This window comes from Ochotona princeps, chromosome 25 (assembly GCF_030435755.1).
Source record: "Ochotona princeps isolate mOchPri1 chromosome 25, mOchPri1.hap1, whole genome shotgun sequence".
NCBI classification, from domain to species: domain Eukaryota; kingdom Metazoa; phylum Chordata; class Mammalia; order Lagomorpha; family Ochotonidae; genus Ochotona; species Ochotona princeps.
The window spans coordinates 174,031-196,382 of NC_080856.1; the positions used below are offsets into that span (position 1 = coordinate 174,031).

The 22,352-nt window shown below is 44.9% G+C and overlaps 1 long non-coding RNA gene across 1 annotated transcript; it reads left to right on the top strand.

Annotated features, from left to right (window-relative positions):
- Positions 1–3,050: 3,050 nt before the first annotated feature.
- LOC131477971 (uncharacterized) lies at positions 3,051–21,751 on the top strand. The gene is made up of 3 exons (XR_009244229.1): positions 3,051–3,425; positions 4,821–4,946; positions 21,592–21,751. It is a non-coding gene; the product is annotated as an uncharacterized LOC131477971 (long non-coding RNA).
- The last annotated feature ends 601 nt before the right edge of the window (positions 21,752–22,352 follow it).

Genomic DNA, 22,352 nt, shown 5'->3' on the forward strand with positions numbered 1-22,352 from the left:
CCTACTTTATTTTTAGACCCAAAGTATAGAATGAAGTCACATTTAGAATCATGCTAACAGTTACTCAGAAGAAACTGTCCACCATCAACAGAGCTCACATTTTAACATGGCTTTTCCAAATTTCCAAGCCTGAAAGCCACACAAATCCATGGAATGACAAAGGTTGGGTGCTGTGGCACAGCAAGTTAAGGCTCATCTTTGTATTCTGACATCCCAAGTAGGAGTGCCTGGCATAGAGTTTCACCTCCACTTTCACTACAGCCTCCTGCCAACACTCTTGGGTGGCAGGAGGTGAAAGCTTGAGTTTATGAGTCCTTAACCACCCACTGGGAAATCAGGATGGGGTTCCTGGCACCTGGCTTCATTCAGCCATGCCCAGCTCTGGCTGATGTGGGTATTGGGGGAGTGAATCAGTAAACAGAAAATATCTTTCTCAAATAGCTAAAAATAAATTTTAAAAAGCTTCTTTTAAAAAGTGAAAAGATTTTCTAGTGGCTAATGCACAGCAAGTTCCTTTTATCTTCAAAATCAATAACAAAATAAATGCACATGGCCCCATTAGAATAAGACTAAAACATATTTGTTTCAGAGTTTCCTTGCATTCTAGGCTTACCTGAAGGGCACAAAAGCAGTCCATTCTCAGCCAAGACTGCTATTGGGTTTAGATTCCTATACGCCACATAGGCAAAGGCACTCAGCTCTGGGGCTGAGGAGATATGAATCCCAGGCTGAGGCAATTAGCATTTCAGCAAGGTCTCCAGTTGCTGAAGTTCTTTTCATAGGGATGTCAGTCGACTCTCAAAATAGCTTTTCTTCCAAATAGGCTGTTCAGATTAATTTAACATCATTGGAATGCTTGTAAAGTGTTCCTAAGCATCTTCACCTGTTCTCCAGGTGAACCACATAATCATCATCAAATCCCAAAAAGTAATCCCATCATAATATTGATCAGATTGGGGAAATAAGCTAAGTTGAAAAAAATTATTTCTAGAGCATTTATTCTTATTATCTGGAAGCATGGCATAGGCCTCCATCTTTTAAAAATGTGTAAGTACTATGTGTATTTTGCTAATTTACTTCCCAAATTATACTGATTTTCTACCACAAAAATAAAGAAGAAAATTTTTGCTTTTCCATTCCTTTTCCCTGATTTGTTATACTGTTACTATCCTTATCCTTTCAAATATAAGAAAACTGCTTTTCATCTATCAATAGAGGTCTGTCTGTCACTAGATTTTATATGTGGTGATTTCTTATTTTCTCTTTGACTTGTAATTCTAGTGATGATATTATGTTGCATTCAACAGTAGTTCAAGAATTGTTTTATTTTGTCATAACTGATGGGGAGTTTACTTCTTTAAACTTTCATAATATGGGGGATAGAGAAAGTGACCCAAAAGAATGGTGATACTTCATCACCTGTGTCATAAAAACTGAGAGCTTTGGTGAAGGTTCAGTGGTTGTTCCCCCAGTAATTCCTCCTGCTTGAGCCTGCCACATGTGAGCCTTTCATGAGTGGAAAGTGTCCCATCATTGAGCTCATTTTCCATAGCTCTAACTTCTTTCCTTGCTGACTTCCAGGTAAGTTTGTTTTTCTAAAATTTTCTTCCTTGTTAGTTCTGGTACAAGGCTTCCATATCTACCATCTCTATCTGTATCTCAACCATTGCTTTTTAAAAAGAGACTTATTCATTTTTATTGGAAAGTCAGATATGCAGATGGGAGGAGAGACAGAGAAGATCTTCTGTCCACTGATTCATTGCCCAAGTGGCCGCAATGGCTGGAGCTGAATCAATCCGAAGCCAGGAACCAGGAGCTTCTTATAGGTACAGGGTCGCAAGGCTTTGGGCTGTCCTCTACTGCTTTCCCAGGTCACAAGCAGGAAGCTGTATGGGAAGTGGGGCACTGGGACATGACCTGGCATCCATATGGAATTCTGGCAGTTGCAAGGCGAGGACTTTAGCCACTAGGCCACTGTGCCAGGATCACAATCGTTGCCTTTTAAATGTCTCAGACTCATCTCCAATAGCTTTATTCTTCCTAGTGCACACCCTGGCTCTTTAGTCACCGCAAACATCAAATCGGTCTCTGCAGTTTTCCTCTGGTTTCAGAGATCTGCTCTCCTGCTGATTCATGGCAATAGTATCCTTCTTTCTGTCCCCTCCTGTCATCTTTATATCTTTCTATTTATTCCAGTTGTGGTACTTGCTACAAGGCAGGAAATTCAAGTATCCTTGACCTTATCTTTAGGGCCAATCAACTGATGTCCATAGTCCCTTTAGTCTCTTTGGCTTGTGTGTTAATGCATAGAACTTCTCTGTTGATTCTAATTCTAGCTGGCATCTAGCACATAACCTCCCTGAACAGATGTGAGGTCCACTTCCTTTCTGTGATCAGTAAATGACAATCAACATGCCACCATGACTGGACTCCTCCTTTCTCCACCTTAGCTTCCAACAATTTTTCTCAAATGTTGTAAATTCACAAGTTCTATAAGAATTTTTTAATTCTGTACTATTGTTTTTGAAAACTTGATCTCTGTTGCAGTAATAATTTACAGTTAGAAGATATTTACATAGAATCAGATTTTGTTTAAGTTATGGCTATGAAAACATCATGTTGTTACTAATCTAATTAGAAAATTGGATTAAAATATCAATGCTACTTAAGCAATTGAGTCCCAGTTTTGTCCATCTTCTTAGAGAGGCACTATCCTTTGCACAGAAAGAGGACTTACTCTGCAACCCTTTTGTTTTTGTTTTTTAAAGGGGAAAATGTTCATAGACACAGTCTGTTCCTTATGGTCAGTGATACACATTTGCTGGCCACACCAGGCCTGGGGACAAACACCACTGAGAGAAGGTATGCAGTCCTTAGGGGAATGCAATTTTTATCCTGTGCTTTATGTACCAGATCTTATGAGAACCTCTCGACACTGGACAGCTCTCACTGTTTGTGACTATGACGGTAATGAACACAATTCTACGTCCCAGCTTTATTGCTGAAGTCCATAATGAGTCACTATAATTAAGCACTATTTGCCTGGTTAGTTAGTTCAGGTGTCTAAATCTGTCACAATAAAGTATGTGCTGTTAAACATGTTTGGATTGGAACCTTCTGGAGCCAATGCCAGTACAGACAGCTATATTAATCACATGGGAGGTTATCTTATTTGAGATTTTCTATGCACCTCTGAGTCACAGTGTTTCATCCATCAAGGGTTTGCTGAAGACATCTGTAAACTTTGATTTATTGCACTGTTCCTGGTACAGAATTAAATAGCATTATACTCAAATATATTGCCTTAATTGACAGGTAGAGATTTAATCCTGTTAATTATCTAGCCTGCTTGGAAGCTTCCATTAACCCCTTGCTGGGTGGACATGACTCAGGAACCAAATCTCAGCAACTGTTTTGGGGCTCAGGTGAGTCCATCGTTGTTCTCTAACTAGTTTTTTCTTACTAGCTCCACATCAGGCATGAACATGAATACCCATGAGACACTTGAGTCATCTGGAATCATTGCCTCTGCCCCCTATAGCCTATCCTTTAGTAAATAACACCAGGAAGTTTACAGCCAGGATCTCATCTAGCTTTAGGTTTCATATGTAAGCCTTGAGTAACATAAATTGTATGAAATGTACTTCATTCTTTAGTTATTCAACACAGCTTTATCGAGCATTTATTGTACTTAGGAGCATCATGTGTCTTGAAAAAAATATATGTAAAGACTGTTGAGATCCTCAAGAAATCTACATCATCTATAAACCACAATGTACTCATTAATGACAACAGCAAACATTCAGCATGCTCGTTAATGACAATAATAATGCTGCAACAATGTATGTTAATAGATTACCAACACCAGAAGGCATAGATGGAATGCAAATCCCTCCTTCTAGAACCAGTACTTCTAAAAGACTTATTTAAAACAGAAAGCCAGAACTCTGATCCCCTAGTTCATTCCCCAAATGCCTGCAATGGCCAGGGCTGAGATGAAGTGGGTGAAGCCAGGAGCCAAGAACTCCAGGTGTCAGGGGGTCCAAGTTCTTGAGTCATTACTGCTGTCTCCCAGAGCCTTGCATTGGCTGGCAACTGCATTTGGTAGCTCACACCAAAAACTGAGCTCAGGCACTCTGTTGTGGGATCTGCTAATCTTAACTGCTAGACTATATGTGCACTCTCTAGAACAAGCACTATAAACAAAGAATAAAGAATGTGGAAGACAGCTGAGGGAGGCAGGCTCATCTGGAACTTTTCAACACACCCCTCAAAAAATGGTCATGTTCTCTGCTGGCATGGCAGGACTCTCCCCATGGTACCACCTGCTAAACTTGTCTACTACTCAGATTGACTAATATTTCTTGCCACTGTGCTTGGTATGGAGGGCACATACACATACACACACAACAGAGAGAGAGAGAGAGAAAGAGAGAGAGAGAGAGAGAGAGAGAGAGAGAGAGAGAGAGAGAGAGAGAGAATACACCTCTGCCTTCTAGCAGCTCACAGGTCAGGTGAGACATAGCAGCAGAAGGACAATGATAAAGATCCCATGCGGACTGCAGGACCCCACAGTGGATTCCTTGCTTGAGAGGATTCAAGGAAGTCTGGTGTGAGGAGTGGGTTTGGACAAAGCAATGACAGTTTGGACAAAATAACTAAGCTGCAGATCTTGTTAAAAAAAGATCTTGTTAAAAAAAAAGTAAAGAGCACTGAACTGTGAGTACATATAGAGCATGGCCTATCTTGATTCACGCTTTTACTCATTCTATTGTTCAGCCTCTATTATGAGCTCATTTCTTGTGCCTGTACTGTACAAGGGTGGAATAGCAAGGCATTCAAGGCAAGCCACACATGGCTGATGAAAGGCAAAGAGCAGCCAACTGGGACTGGCCCAGAGCCTTGCAGAACAGATGAGGCTTTGAACCCAGTGTGGCAAATTCCAGGTAGGAAAGCAAAATGGTTGAAGTTTTCTTTGTTTTTAAACAGGCGCATTCAATGATTAATCTGGGGGACACAGTGGAGTATTTATAGAGGTGTTTCTTATCTGGAATAACTTGTAAGTGGAGGAAGACCTTTTCCTACACTCTAAGAACAGCACGTGGACCAAGCTTCATGAAACCCTATGTAAATCTGTTCATTTTTATATAATTTCACACTTTTAAAAAAGTTGCAATATAAAGAACTCCCACATAGTCTTTAACCAGATTTCAATTACTAATCCTGTTGTTGAAATCTTTCCCAATTTGTTCATTTGTTTGTCTCTCTGTCTGTCTGTCCATCTAAGTGTCCTCACAGGAATGTCAAAATGTGAACAATCAGGAGGAATTATCCCAATGGAATCAAGATGTTTAACTTGTCTGTGTTGAAGTCATAGTATGATCTTAAGGAATGAAAGGGGATGGTTTATGCATCATGACACACTTTAAAACTTGTAGATCTACAAAGTATTTCAGGAGTCCATTGCTGAACAAAACTAAATTTTAGTATAAGAAACTGAAGTTGCTTACTCATCAGAGTTGCTAGAATTTGTATTTTATTTCCCCCAAAACAGATGCCACTAACTCAAATGGGGATTAGTGTGTTCCCCTTTATCTTGTTGGAACAGCTATAAATGATGGCCATGAGTATTTTGGTTATTCCTTGAGGTGATGAGGGCTGAGCTTCTAGCATCCAAATTATGTGTAGTTCCAGTTTACATTGAGAGTTGGCAATGCCCATATCCAGCTACAAGTGCATACTTAACCTGTTCAGATAAGTTAGATGCTGTTTCAGTAACAACATAAAACACTTCAAGAACTTCAACATTTCCTCATCACTCCAAAAACTAAACACTGGTTCCTGACATCAACACTTCCCTCACAGACCACTGACTGGCCAGCACTGGGTCTATCTACTGCCAGGCAGCAGGATGCATAACTCTCTCAATGGGTCCCCTGGGAGCACCAGAGTGTCTGTCACACATGCCAACAGGACAGCACCCAACATTCTCTCTTCCCCTGCTAGCTGCAATCTGAGAATAACTTGGAGGCCTTGAATGCAATGAATATGAATTGGAAATTGGACTCCCATAAGAATGACTCTAGTGTTAGGAACCTTTCATTGATAATTCTCTAGGTCAGACAGTTGTCCACTCTGCCCCATCGTCTTCCCTGTGACTCCTGACTCCCCAAGCTCAGGGCCTTGCCAGGAATACTGAAGCAGGGAATTGGTGAAGATAACAGGAATTGGATATAGTTTGTGTGGGAGGGATACTGCAAATGAGGTACTCTGGGAAATCAGACATGTCAGACTTATAAAAGCTTTGCCATATGGAACTTAACTGGAAAAAGTCCTCGATGAGCATGCTCTGCTCCATATCCTCCCACTGAAAGACCATGAGGTTCTGTGAGGTGCTCTGTGGGTGCATGTCATGTGACATGGTACATTCCCCCACCCAGATTTCTCAGTGTTTTTGGAACATGGGGGCTGTTGGAGAAAATAACCCTCCAGTTTTGCAGGCCTCACACAAGTAGGAGAGTGTCAAACACACACACACACACATAGTTTTAGATTTATTTATTTATTTGGTGTTACAGAGAAAGAAGGAACGACACAGAGCGAAAACTCTTCCATCCTGGGGTTCATTCCCCAGAAGGCCGTGACATCCAGCATGTGGCCAAGTCAAAGCCAGGACCAGGAGCTCTTTCTGATCTCCCATGTAGGTAAGAGGGGAACAACTGCTTCAGTTATCTTTCACTGCCTTCCCAGGCCATTAGTCAGGAGCTGGATTAAAAGTGGAGCAGCCAGGGCCCGGCAGCGTGGCCTAGCGGCTAAGGTCCTCGCCTTGCACACTCCCCGGAATTCCATATGGGCGCCGGTTCTAATCCCGGCAGCTCCACTTCCCATCCAGCTCCCTGCTTGTGGCCGGGGAAAGCAATCAAGGACAGCCCAAGGATTTGGGACCCTGCACCCACATGGGAGACCTGGAGGAGGTTCCTGGTTCCCAGCTTCGGATCGGCGCACCGTTGCAGCTCACTTGGGGAGTGAATCATTGGACGGAGGATCTTCCTCTCTGTATATCTGACTTTGTAATAAAAATAAACAAATCTTTAAAAAAAAAAAAAAAGTGGAGCAGCCAGGACCCAAACTGGCACCAATGTGGGATACTGGAACTGCAGGCAGCATCTTTACCACAAGGTCGGCCCCATAGCCAAATAGACACAGCCTAGGATGTATTTCTGAAAAATCTAATTCACGTTCCATAATTATCAGCATTTCATTTTACCAAACCTTTTTTGTTTCCCTGGCAATTAACCTTTTAGAATATCAGTGAAAACACAAAATGATGTCTCTGTCTTTGAATTTTGGGGGATTTCACAAAAGATTTGCAGTTCTTCAAGAGTTGAAAGGAAATGTGGTTGAGACGTGAGTATGTGAACAGACCAGATGAGTGAGGGGAAAAAACCTCTGCCATTCCTCCATATTTTCAGAGCTGACCTCATTTAATTCCTTTAGTTAGCTCCACCTCCCAAAGGACCAACTGATTAAAATATAGGCCCTCACTGAGCCACGTGTCAGCACAGGCTGTGCTCTCAGTAACCTAGGCTCCACTATCTCAAAATGAGAAGCTAGCAGAGAAGAAGGAGCCTGCCTGATACTTCTTCAACTGCAAGCAGAACTGGAGGAAGAGAGAAGTATTTATGAATGACCCACCATCTGCAGTACCGGAATGTGGGGTTCACTCTTTGTTGCCACTGTCATGACCTCTGGGTGGAGAGGAAGTGGCCGAAGTCCAACCTAAGGACCAGGAGGCTCACAAATTTGGGTATACAACCTGCAGTCAGCCACCCCCAGTTCAACCAGTTATCTCCTCCCCTCTCTCTGGAATCTTCACACAGGAATGCAGAGCACCCCAGGGAGACAGAGGCTGTCAACACAGAGGGGGAGCATGCGTGGAGCAGAGCTGTTCTCCCCGTGCCCGTGAGAACGGAATGCAAAGTACAGACTTAAAATTCAGAACAGAGACACGCGATTGATGGGCAGAATTGTTGTATTGGAGAGGTTAAAACGTGCAGCTGGGATACTGAACAAAACTGTGTGAATAGCACTCTTCCTGCAGGCTCCTTCAGAAAGCACTGCTACTCATCATTTCCACCTAGAAGCCAGAAGCCGAGCAAGGTGACCCTGTGAGCTCATTCCAGATTGATGGGTTTTATTATTCTGGTTTCTAACAAGCTTGCCATCTTTCCATCCTCCCTGGCCCCACCCCCAAAAAAATCAACTCCAAAATAATCTATGTAAAAAAGATGCTACCTGAGGGGGAGGAATCTCTTCCTAGGCAATTCTACTTTCATGAGAAGAGATTTTTCTTGCTTTTATTTTTCTGACGTGAACAATTTGCATGGAAGCAATCATAATGCATGCACTGGGGCCATGCCTCTTCATGTTCCCATTCTAGTCTGCTCTGTGACATGACAATCAGTTGCTGTGGAGATGACTGTGTGTGTCAAGAACAGAAAATCTCATAGGATGACTGACTCCATCCATGGCTGGTAGCTTCTGTGATAATCTGGGTTCTTTTTTTGTTGCTCTTTTTAACAGCAAAAGGAATTCTGCAGATTGATATTTTTAAAACTTATTTTTTTCCCACTCACAGAGATGGTGCCTCTCTAACGTCGCCAACCCAAACATGGGCTCAAAAAATCTCCTGGTTCCTATTCATTCATTTAAAAAAAAAATGGCATTTCCCCAGGGCTGTGACTTAGCTGACATCTAGCAAAATCCTGACAGGTAGTCCAAGGCTCTTGGCTCATCTCTCTCCCACAGCAATTTTGCCAATCAGCTGAAATTTCACAGTTGAACATTACTTGCTGATGAAAGAGCTTCTTGGAAGCCCCCTTTCTCACCTCCCACCCTTTCATCTGGAAAGGCACAAGAAAAGTGACTCTGTAGAGAGGATGGTGGGTGAGAAACGAAATGCACGAGGCAAGGAAAGAGCAAGAGGGGACAGCAGAGGACCCTGGAAAGGACACTCTCTTCCTGGACTCCTCCTTGCAGGTGGGAAGACTGTAGGACAGAATGGTGGCCCACCTACAGTTTTTTGCACAGTTCTCACTGAGAGCAGAGGAAGCTACCATTAGCTCCTGCTTCCCTCTGCTTCATGCTCTTCTCTAGCCTCATTCTAGGATCATTCTCAGCTTATTCATGGAGAGGCAGGGTGATAGTCCAGCAAGATGGAGATGGATGTTTGAATAGCAGTATCTCTTCCAGAGGACACCAGGGAAACTGAGTCATATTTGTCCACAGTGACAACTCTCATTCACATCCACCTCCCATTTAACTCGCCCCTTGCTCTCCAGCCATCATAGCACCAGCCTCTCTCTTCAGTTGACTACTTGCTCCAAGTTAGCCTAAGAGGGAATTCAAACCAAGACAGCATGTTTCCTCTAAGAATCATTACACCTCATTGGCCTCCTGCCACATCACCCACCCCTGCAATCCATTTCTCCAAGACCCTAAAGACACCTCAGCCTCAGTCACAACCTGTCCCGAGCGCTTTCCCAGGGCTGCCCGGTTCCACCTCCACATCTCTAAGGACGGCCCCACTCCTAAATGAGCTCCCCAGCATTTCTCTCTCCTGAAGTTCTTCAAGAGTTAGAAGGAAAACACAGGCATCTTCCAACATTGTACACTCTGGGTGGAGTTGCATCATTGACCTCTCTTCTCAACTGTTCTCCCCATTTAACTGCCTCATTAAATATAAGTCTGGGCCAATTATGTGATCAGAAGATGCAAAAGTGAGATCTAACCTTGTGTTAACCTGCTGATCAATGGCTTCTCCTCTACTTTACCTGACGAATGGAAGCAGTGAAAACACTTGCACGGATATCACTTGATTAAAACTAGAAGGACTAGACCCAGTGCAGTAGCCTAGCAGCTATATCCTTGCCTTTCATCTGCCGGGATCCCATACGGGTACCAGTTCATGCCCCAGCCCATCCAGCTACCTGCTTGTGGCCTGGGAAAGTAGTAGAGGATGGTCCAGCGGCCCAAAGCCCTGGGGCCCTGCACCTGTGTGGGAGACCTGGCAGAAGCTCCAGGCTCCTGGTTTCAGATCCACTCAGCTCCAGGTGTCGTGGCCACTTGGGGAGTGAACCAGCAGATGGAAGATATTTCTGTCTCTCCTCCTCTCTGTAAATTTTCCTTTACAATAAAATAAATAAATCTTAAAAAAATAAGCACAGAGGGATTGTGAGGGGTGTCCAAATCTTGGCAAAGTACTGGTAGATTCTGATTTTCTACCTCAATTTTTAAAAATTACTTCTGCTTCATGATTTATGTAATTGACTTCTTGGATTTTTGACAGTTTTATTATGTTTTCAATAAATCTTTTCCCTCCTCAGGAAGTCAGTCATACTGTGTTGGGAACGTTCATTTCCTTCAATTCCAAGGTAGTTACCCCCTAAATCATTTATTAGTCACTTAGTAGAAGCCACTGTGCATTTTAATTCATTTTTCTTCCTGCAAAATGCCTAACTCCCCTGTCGAGTATCCTATCTTCTATTTCACCCAGTATCTGATAATTGCCCGTTCTCTAGAAACAAAAACATAATGTCTCCTCACTATGGATGAGAATGTCAATGTCTTTCTGAAATGCATAAAATCCTCTGACTTTTTCTGGAGAGGAGTAGGTAGGTTAGGGTCTCAGTGACAGCACCAAGCAACATTATGGTTCTATGCTGAGTGTAAATTTCTTGCCTTCTTTAGTTGTCAGACTTCTAGCTGATTCTTCCAGTCCCGTGACATCCACATCAAATGCCTTCCTCTCTATAAGATCCTTTCCAGTTTTCAAATCACAATCCGTTGCAGGCTAGAAGTGATCAGGCTTGGAGTGCAGAAGGCACCAAGCATCTGCCTTTGCACTTACAAGATGGGCAAGGTCAGGAGTCAGAGACCATTCCCCTCCTGTGTCCAGGCTAAGAGTTATAGACCGTAGGAGGCCAACATCTCTCCATCTACAGGGTCTCAGGCAGGTCTGGGCAGACAATGTTAAGTGATGCAAAGAACCGAACTACTGACACCAAATAGCCAACAGAAAGACTTGGTGCACAGTGCTGTAAGTCACGCAACTTCACTCCCAGGTCTGGATTTCTGTGATTCCAGAATTCAGAAAAAAATGAGGTGACTCCCTCCCTCAGAATTTAGACGTTTCTAACGAGCAAGACTGGTTTTCCCTGGCCAGGACAACATTCTCTCCTTCAGATAGTTAACACTGCCTGTCTGATGGCCCAAAAACTGAATCCTTTTTATTTCAGAGAGTAAGAGAGAGAATGCTGGACAAGTATAGAGTGGTAAGGAAGAGGCTGTTGTTCAATCTTGGTGACAGCAGCTCCTGCCACACTGCACCAGCAACAGTAACACGTGGCCAAAGTCAGGGTTTTTTAAGCTCATCCTCCAACCATCTCGAGAGCCACAAAGTACAAAGTTTCTATGGGAAGTACAAACTTCCAAATAACTAAGTCATAGGAACAGTGGCGCGGGAAGAGGTAGAAAGGGTGGTGCTCCTGGAGCCTCAAGGGACATTTCCACACTGTGTGCTGTCAATTAACCTGGCATGCCTTCCCCCTATGGGGTGCTAGCTGTCAACCAGTTGCACCTCATTACTCTTCACAGGCAGCTTCAGCTCATCATCCTTGGCCCATCATGGAAACACACTTCAAAGTTGTGCTCTGCTAGTGGGGATAAGGTACCAAGTTCGGATTTTTCAGTATATAAAACGCTCTTTCTTTATGTACTTATAATCTGGGATGGGCATTCTGGCAGGATCAAGCTGCCACTTGGGATGTCTGCATCATATGTGAGTCTCTGGGATGGAGTCTTACCTTAGCTTCCAATCCAACTTCCTGTTACTGAGCATACGGAAGGCAACAGATGACAGACTTGGATGGAGTGTTGGACTCCCGGTTTTGGATCATCTGAGGAATGATCCAACAGATGAAATATCTCTCTAGTGCATTTGCTCAATTGGCTCACTCCTGCTCTCTCTTTTCTTTCAAATACATAAAAAACAAACATATAAACTTAAAAATATTTGTAATCTATTTCTTTCCTACAAATTAATTATATTAGTTATTATGGGAACATGCAGTGCTCACACACACATAAGAAAAGAGTTCTAACTGAATAACCAACCCTGTTTGTGACACATGGTCTTGGAAAATCTGAGATAGATCATTAGACAACAGAGGAATTTTCCATTTTAATAGATTCAAGTCATCACAACACTTCCTACACACATCCCCTCCTACAGAATCAAAACTCCACCCAAAAAGCTTTCTCAGGCTGAAGCAGACACAAGAAGTAGCTTTGATTCTACTGTGATGGAAAATTCCAGAAAGTTGTGCTTTCCTGGGTATTCCAGACATTGTTCCTGCCAGGCAGGACAAACAGAGTGGCTCATGCTGTAGGCTCACTGTGGTGAGTGCCGCAAAATTTCTACAGCCGAGTGAAGTCAGCTGAAAATATGTTCCATACCCAGGCTAGAGAGCCATGGAGAACAACACTGATTCTAGGAAAACTACTCCTCAGCTCTTGGGGGCCAACATCTTCCTAGACACCCCAGGACTACAAGACGAGCCACCAGCAAAGAACATGGCAGTAATGTCCTGTGGGAGAAGGATGAGGACTTCCTGAGGTCAAGGCTGTGCTTATAGTAATTAATTCTCAAGTGTACCTTGTGTGGGTTCTCATTTTACAGCTGGATCTCAGATTAAAGAAATCTTCTTAAGATCCCCTCAGAGAGTGAGAATCAGGGCCAGCCTTAAACCCTCAGCTCTCCTACGCAAACTCCATACATAGTCTGAGGAAAACGCTATTTGGAAACGAAGCTTCTGGTGCAACCAGTTTTTCTCTAAGGGTGTATTGGGAATCCACAACCACTAGTGTACAAGGCATGGAGCAGTCACAAGAGACCAGCAGTCAACACTGTACATTGTAATGGGGCCATCGCTTGCACCTCCTTGCCAGGTTAACTGACAATGGACAGGATGCAGAAGCAGTTTCCACATCCTTCCCTTCCCACCTCCTCTCGCGCCATTCAGGTTAATGGAAGGCCCGAAAAGCACACCTGCCCCTCCTGCTTTTTGCACCATTCAGAATAACTGAGAGCACAGAAACTACCCCAGAGGCTCCATACAACCTGCCCCACCTGCCTCCTGTTGTGCTAGGTTAGGTAAGTTAACTACAGGAAAAATTTGGGCTCTGCTAACTCCCTTCCTACCTGAAACTTTGTACTGCATGGCTCTCAATCTGATTAGAGGATGAGAGCTTAAAAACCCCTGACTTCGGTGGCTCAGTGCAGTGGCTCCTGAAGTGTAGCGGGAGCTGCTGTAACCAAATTTGGGAAGTAAAGACTCTTCCTAACATCCTGCACTTGGGTCCAGTGTGATCTCTCTTGCACTCTGCAACATACATCTGCTGCAGGTCTGCTGGACTTTGTCACCCCTGCATGGGGATCCAGAATGCTCCCTTTGGAGAAGTCATTGTCACCAAAGTATTTTTTCATCCCCCAAAATATTTTAAAGTATAGAAATAAATGTATGTTCACTATACGAAATTATGAAACATTAAAAAATAATAACCAGATACAACTCACTCATACTTCACGTACTCTTTTGTCTCCTGCCATACATAAGATCTTGCCTTGCTGACTTACTGAAATTCCATTTGTTGTTTAAAAAACTCTATGGGGCCAGCATCCTGGCATAAAAGGCTGAGCCTCCAGCTGTGGGGCCAGCATCACACATGCATACTGGCTCTTAGCCGCTCCACTTTCAATCCAGCTCCCTGCTTATTACCTGGGAAAGCAGGGGGCAATGACCAGAGTGCTTGGGTCCCTGCATCCCTGTAGAAGACCTAGAAGAATCTCTTGGCTTCCAACAAGCTCAGCTCAATCCACTGTGGTCATTTGGGGAGTGAACCAGTGGATCGAAGACCTCTCTCTCTCTCTCTCTCCTCTCGCTCTTTCTCTTCTTCTGTCTGTAAATCTGCCTTTCAAATAGAATTCTAAAAAATGTTTGATGACTTGAAGTCAATGTTACTTGGTATTTCATTTTAGGAGTATAACGCCATTGATTTAACCTTTTTGCAAATCTTGAATACTCTCCATTTTTAAAATACAAACAATGCTTTGATAAACATCTCTGTGCCAGAAGCTCTGCTTGCCTTTACTCCTTAGAAAAATTCCTAAGCCAGTTACTGACAAAGATGGTTGCAGCAAACTACCTAATGTTAGAAACCTGTATTCTAAGCTGATCGGTTTCAGCTCACCTCCATAATCAGGGAAATTTTCCTCCCACTCATGCAGGTCCACTGCCACTGGTAATTATGATAATCATGTGGCTATCATCTGGCCAGGATCTCTCCCCTGGAACCTGATACGTCACATCATACCCCTGCCAGCACATTCACTGCTTACACCACTGTCGTTAAAATAACTTTCCATCTCTTTCAGGGGGTTCACAAGGCCATGCAATTACTCAGATCATCTTACTCTGTCTCATCTCTTGCTAATCTGCCCTTGACCTTCATGCTCTATCAACCTTAAACAATTTGCCATTTCCTGAATGCATAGGCCTGGCATACAGGAAGCAAGAGATAAATGTTTGTTGAAGGAACAGAACACTGCCCATGGGGTGGATGTCACAGCTTGGGACTCACATGGACTTGAGTCATAGCTTGGGACATCACCACAGTGTATCAGAATGCTTGGGACATGATGGCTCAAGTACATCAAGTTCCTGCCACCTGTGTGGGAGACCTGGATGAAGTTTCTGGCTCCTGACTTGGGTCTGGTCCAGTCCTGGCTGTTGTTGCCATTTGGGAAATGAACTAGCAGTGTCATCTCCAAGTCCATGGATTAGCCATGTGCGAATCGGTGAATGACTTTGGTTTTTGAGTATCTAGCCAAATGTGGAGAATGAGATTCTATAATAGCTTGCAGAGCACAAGGAGCCACAACCAGAGAGATGGCGTTTCAGATCTGTCTACTCACCAAGGGGACAGTCTTCCATGTGATTTTCCAGCTCTTGTAAATCAATCCCCTTTCTCATCCCATTATCTTTGCAAAAATTGAGTCACTAGACTCTAGTATTATTCTGGACTCTAAAAGAGACAGGCTCTTGGTGACATATCCCCCTGCAATCAGCCCCATCCCTTTCTTCATCTGAGCTGAGGTATGGGCACAAATGCCTTGAGGCCCAACTGTTTTCCAAGTTGCCAAGAACTTTGCAGTATAGTGGAAGAATACAGATGAGAACACCAGATGACCTGGACTCTGGTACAGGCTTTGTAACTAACTTGATTGTCTCTCTTCCGTCCTGGACTGGAAATTGAGGTGTTTGGGGCCAGGCTACTGCTGAGATCCCTTTCAACTTGCACATTTGTCTAATTCTAGTCATATGTGGAATGACAATGCCCTGTGCTTGGAGCTGTTGGAAACTCTAAAAATAAACCATAATCTCAGTCCTCAGGCAATTTTTGAGGGGAGAAATGACACTGTGAATTGCTTCCCTCATTTCTGCATGTAAAATGCCAGTAAGAGATCACAACCATGCCCAGCTAGAGATAAGAGACAGACTAGCTGGAAGAGGTGAGACTTCTGCTGGTCCTTGAGTAAACCATCTAGCAAAAGTTCCTGGGAAGCAGCAGTTGCTGCTGTAAGCGACAGTCGAAGTACACTCTCTGTGTAATAGGATGTACTCCCCGGAGAGTGAATTACTCCCCACGTTCTATGGCAGGTGATCTGTAAACTTACAGAATGAGATGGGATGGGACAGCAGGTCTTGCCTTCATGTCTAACCTCCCCTTTACCAACATAAATGTCATTTCTGCTTCAGAGACTAAGTCTCTTACCTCCTTGTGAGTCATCACAGGTATACAAACAACATCTACCTGCAGAAAGTGTCACCATTAGTTCATGAGCATTGAGTCAATCTTTCTGATCTTTTCTCCTTGCAGGAAAGAGTGCACACAAGACAGACCAGTTCTGAGTAAGGGTTTCACCACGCAGCCCCTAGGACCTGTCCCTCTCCCATCCTCCTCACCATCTCTGCGTCCTGTCTGCAGCTGCTGCCCCCCCACCTCACAGGTCAGCTGCCCAAAAATCCATGGGAATTTAACAACTCTCCAGTAGTTCATATGATCATGTCTGCCCTTCCAGTATTCAGGACCTCTGGATGAAAAAGAAAAATGGAGAGTACAGGAATGAGGAAAGGAAATGAGAGGAAACAGAAGAGCAGAAAGGGGGCTCTGGAATTGTTCACCTCCCTTGGAAGAAGATAAGGGAAACAAAACCAGTGGAAGAACATCTGTATGCCACCGACCCCTGCTGATGGCCACAGCTACTCCCAGGCTTCAGATCTTCCTTCTGCACACAGTTGCCAGGAGCATCAGCACAAAAGACTGTAAGTCACATCATTTGGATTTGCTTTCTCAATGGTATGGTCCATATGCTATTGGAATGAATTTGGACATGGGCTTGCTAAGTAGAAGAGGAGTAACACAGGTTCTTCATGGAGGAAACTAAAATATAGTAGTTTGCATTTCTGACAACCAGAATCACGACAGAGAACAGATGGTACATTCTGGAAGGGTGTTAAACCAGATCCACTAAAAGGATTGTGCATGATGAGGGAAGCTGCCAGAGCTGATAAAGGACCTCAGGGGGCTGGCAGCAGTGGGAGCCCCTGCTGCCCCCAACCTGCAGTCTGACTGCCACCTGGGTGGAGCTCAGGCTCCCGGAGATACATGGCTGCCTGGCAGAAGCTTTGACCCTCAGCCATGGCATGCTGCAGCGGGTAAACACAGAGGGAGCCAGAAAGATTACCCTGACCTTTCTTCCCTCAGCCTCAGGTTCTGGTGGAAGCTTCTTTTAGTCTGTACCCAATCAGAAGTGAGATGGCAAGAGAGTCCCTGGAGGCCATCCACTGAGGTTGGCTTCCCAGGGCAGAGCAGGGCAGAGTCTAGCGACATTGAGTCTGTAGTGGCAGACAGGGAAGATGGAGTCTACATTTGTGTTGCACGCTGTGACAGGCAGGGCACTCATCTCTGTAAGTAGATGCGGCAAGAGACTACAGACACAGAGAGAGCTTAAAATCTCATCTGACCCTTGCAGTTCTCCTGTAGGACTTCAAGATATCTTGGTTTCTCATCAAATCATTGACCCCAACAGAAAAGATGATAGTGTGAGGGCATCAGTCCAGGATTTTGAACCCTGTAATGCTTTGTCCACCAATCCCTCTTCAGACTTGCCCATCCATCCCTTCCTCCTCAGCTGCTCAGGGATCCCTTTCCCTCAAATCTGGGTTATGTAGGAAGGATCCCTTTCCCTCAAATCTGGGTTATGTAGGAACAATTGCAATGACTCCATCAACCCCACCCCTTCTCACTGCCAACAGCCTGTGGTGGTGTCCAAAACTGCTCAGTTTAGAAGCTATTCCTTAACTGACTCTAGATTATTCTGTGGGTGTTGGTCCCTGAGTGCCAGTGTAAAAACTCTGACAGTAATGAGCCTAGCCTACCACTCAGCCAGCAAGTGTTTCTCAAAATTAAATAAGCAGCACAGGAGGGCAGACAGTATGTGTGCTGGGTCAGGTGAGGGTGTGTGTAAGTGGACAGAGGTTCAGTTGGGGAATATGAACTTGCTCTACGTGAGCTACATAACATTGTGAATGTATCCAATGCCACTGAACTTACACCTAAGAATGGCTAAAATGGCTAATTCTCTGCTATGCACATTTTACCGTAAGGTTGTTTTTTTAATGCAGAGTAAAAAAGAGAGAAAACACTTCCATCCACAAATCCACACCCCCAAATGGTTGTTACCATGATCAAGACAAACTCGGGAGCCAGGAACTCCATCTTGGTCTCTCACACAGGTGGCAGAGGCGCAGCAGCATTACCAGGGAGCTAGGTGAGAGGGGCATCTGCTGGGACTTGAAGTGGCACTCCAATACGAGATGCCAGTGTCCCATGTGGCAGTTTACCTTGCTGCACCACAATGCCCAACTTTAAGCCCTCAAACATGTGGTTCTTGGCTCTTTTTTAGACCAAACAACAGCAAAGGTCAGCAGGGATCCAAGCTTGCCAAGATCCTTGGATAGAAACTCACAGAAAACCTCCAAGTGACTTTGCCAGGAACTGTGTCAGGCCATGCCACATTAGCAGAGGACTTGCTACATATGGCCTTGTTTCCCTGGGCTCAGGGTGGATTTAATGGGATCAAAGACAGCTGGCAGCACATGTGGCTGCCTCTGCAGTTCCCTGAGAGAGCATCACTTAAAAGCCTGACATGTTCTATGTAGGAGAGCACTCCTCTGAAGCTTGCCCCTTCAGCTCCAGAGTCACTAGGACCACCCCTCCATGGGGGAGAAGAGAAGAGAAAGGGGCCATGTCTTGCAGGGGCAGTGAGGAGGCTGCCACGACCTTTTGCCTGTGCCTATCACCTGCCAGCTCTGCCTGTCACTTCTCTTATCCATTCCTGGATGGCATCCACCTGCCCCATGCAGGCATGTATGTTTAACATTTGCTTCTAAGCTGACGAGTTCAATCTTTAAAACACTCAGGGCTGGACCCAGTTACAAACAGTGACCACCACCCAATAGTGCCCTGGGCTCTGTTGGCACAGGGCAGCCATTCATCCACATGCCCGGGCTCTCTAAGAAATGGAAATTTTGCAACGCTTGGCACTGTGGAAGGATCTTCTGTGATGGAAGTTCAGGCTATGCTGCAGAGCCCAGCCACGCCCTGTCAGTGGCCACTTGCACCAGCCACAACCTCAGACACATGCTTGTGTGAGTCTTTTCTCTAGATGACACTGTGAACATTCCGACTTTGCCCCCTCCAACTCCGGTCTTCCACTTAGAGTTAGCAACCACAGCACAGCCAGTGAAGGCAGGAAGGGAGACTGTGTTCACTTGGTTGTCATATCTGAAGATAACTCTTTGTCCAACCTAGAGTTATCGAGCTCCTGACCATTAGCCTACACTCCTGGTGAGACTGCTAGAACTACTACAGCACTCTCTCTGGAACCAGACGTCGCATCAGAAAAGCCAGGGGTTTTCTAAAGCTTTCATACAGGGGAAATGTTACACAAGGCCTCACTCTTGGGTCAGCAGAGCCCTTGTACGCTGGCTGTTTGTGCAGGATTACGACATGGTGAGAAACCCCAAATCCTCTATTAAACATCTCCCTACTATGTGCCCTACTCTGAAATTCCACGTGACAATTATCATATAACCTTCTCTGAAGAGGATGAATTTGCATTCTCTCCCAATTTCCCCAATTTCTACCCATATTTATACTTGCTGCCATTTAATCAAATTGACTTTATAAAACAACATTTTGAAGTTTTCTTGGTGTTGTGTGCAAGTCCACGTTTTTCCACCAGGTGGCAATGGCACACGGGATTCATCCTTGCTAATTTGCCTCTCCACGCACCTCTAAGAACTTGACTGGGCAACTCTCACCTGTCAAACAAGGCACTGGGAACCACCTCTTCACTAACTCATTTTCTTCTTCTGTGACCTCAGTCTTCTGTGGTTTGTGGATGACGAGATGGAACCTCAGGGAGGCTTAGTAACCAGTCCAAGTTCACACTACTCCTCAAGGGTAGAAGTAGAAACTGGCTGCATTAAAAGTGTGCATTGTTCCTACGGCAGGGAGCTCCTTTACTACGTACTACCTTTTCCTCTGACTTAATGCATCACTGCTGTTTTCTGTCCGTTACAGCCGTGTCCTCACTACGTTAGGCCATGTGCAAACCAAGTGCAAGGTGAGGTCTAAATGCATTTATGGTGTGGCCAGCAGGCACTGTCCCAGCAGGAGGCAGGTGCTTTCTGAACTTCAGCATGGGGGACAGGAGCAGCCAGACAGCCCTCAATGAAGAGGAGGGGATCCCCAACTTTCCCTAGGGCCCAAAAGCTCTTATAACCTTGTCACCTGGCCACACCTAGAAAGAAGAGATGCCTCAGAAAAGCTATGGGCTTCCCACAGAAGTGTTGAGAAAAGGACAGGTGGAGGGAGCAGTCAGAGACAACAGGGAGGGTTTGGCAAGACCCTAAGGGCTTCCAGTAGCACACCCCAGAAAAGTGATTGTGTCAGCTCATGGTGGAGAAAGTCTAGAGGAGACTCAGAGAACCACAGGTGTGCAGAGCGGCAGCAATTCCATGGGACTGAAGGGGGTAAAGTGAGGTCCCTTCTATACCATACACGAGACTGTCTCAGGTTCTCAGGGCTTCTTTCCTGGATCCAGGCATTGCTCTGGCTATCACTTCCCTTCCTGAGGCTGATGGTGAACAGCACCACCTCTACTAGTCAGTACACATGCCCCAGGAGCGCAGCCGGGCAATGGGAGCTCCTGCAAGGTGCAGGGCGATGCTTTGACCCGAATATCTGGAAGGTTGCAGTGTAGAAAAGGGAATATCAGAGTAGAATGGAGAAATTCAGAAGGAGGTGCACATGGGAACCTGTGAGTCTGCTGCACTGATAGGGCAAGAAGCAGAAGGAAGAGACAGAGGAAGGGACAAGAAACCCCTGTGAAAACGGGCAGAGGCATGGCCCTGGTGGTAAAGAGGGGGACCCAGGCTGCCTCCAACTGGGTGGGAGGGGTTGTTGTCTTCTTTTAATATTATCTTTTATAATATTATTTCTTAATGTTATCATTTCTTAAGATTTATTTGTTTGAAAGGAAGAGTGACAGAGAGAGTTGGGGAGACAGAGAATGAGAGATCTTTCATCTGAGGTTCCCTACCCAAATGGCCACACAGCCATTTTTGCTAGGATTGGAGGCCACTGTCATAGCCAATCTCTTAAGCCTTGCTTTCTGCCAGTGGAGTACAATCTACTCTTGGTGCTTGGCAGGTCCTCCTTGGCAAGATCATGAGCCACATTAAAAAAAAGGTGAGAGATTGGCATTGCGGTGCTACAGGTTAGGCTACTTCCTGCAATGCCAGCATCCCACATCAGAACACTGGCTCAAATCCCAGAATCTCTGCTTCTGATCCAGTGCTTTGCTAATGTACCTGGTAAGGCAGCACAAGATACTCCAAGTACTTGAACACCCTGCCACCCACGTAGGAAACCAGGATGGAGTTCAGGCTCCTGGCTTCATCCTGGCCCTGCTCCAGTCCTTATGGGCATTTTCAGGAGACAGCCAGTGAATGGAAGATCTTTTTCTCTGTGTGTCTCTGTCACTTTTTCAAATAAATAAAATTAATCTTTAAAAAGGACAAGGAAGATCTCACTTCCTCTCATTAGAGCTCTCATCAAGAAGCCAAGAGCTGAACATTAGAAGAAAAGAAAAAACTGCAACTCCTACAGGACAGTCAGACCCCAGCTCACTTCTGCACAGTGGCCATCATGCTGTTATGTGAAGAGAATTTCCTCAGTGATTTAACCCCTCCCCAAATATTAGCCTCTTGCCCTTCAACTTCCCACACTTTTGACAGTCATTTTAAATAGCCAAGGAGAGAAATGGTGTGCCTCTTCCCGACTGGGGAGAAGATAATTGTGCCCTATATTCCAAGGGACCTAACACTGTCCTTTCCACAGCACAGTGCAGGTGCACAGCAAGTGTTGCGTTAAACTGCAGATGGGGTTGAAGTCAGCTCATCTGAAATTCCTGAATGTGAGTTAATTCTCCTTTGGGGCAAACTACTTGAGAAAAATTTCTCATGATGTGCAAGTTTGGATATATTGTACAGAAAATCTTACTGATGTAGCACCCTTGAGTTAACAGCCCTCCACTTAAGCATACAAGAGGGAGCCTGAAGGTGATCAGAGGAGATTCATGTTGCTGAAAGAGATGAAATCACTGGAATTGTACTTGGCAATTTAAAAATGTACTCTTGGGTGCAGGGACATGCACAGCCATGGAAGTTTCTGGCTGTAGAATAATTTGGAACAAGATGAATTCTGGCTTCAGGGTGAATCCAAAGAAGGCAGCAGAGCATCTAGAATCAAGCTCATAAATGCTGGGTATCAGGTACCCATCATGTGGTTAGGGCTGTGGGGATGGAAGCCACCAAGGCAGCTGACACGAAAGGGTTCCGCCCAGATAAAGGAACAGTTAGAGTGCGGCCCTCCAGTTGTCACCAACTTCAAGGTTAGCTTCAGCTGCAGGGCACTGCTATAGCAGCCTACTGCTGCTGACTGTGTGAGGCCCAGACACAAAAGCCAGGTTGGTTGCGGAAGTCCTGGACTCTATCACTCTCCGTTGCGTTACCAAGGCTTTATGAATCCAGCATCTCCCTCTAGCTCACACTCTTTGTTTTTACAGCTACTGATCCCCAATAAATGGCTGCACATTGGAG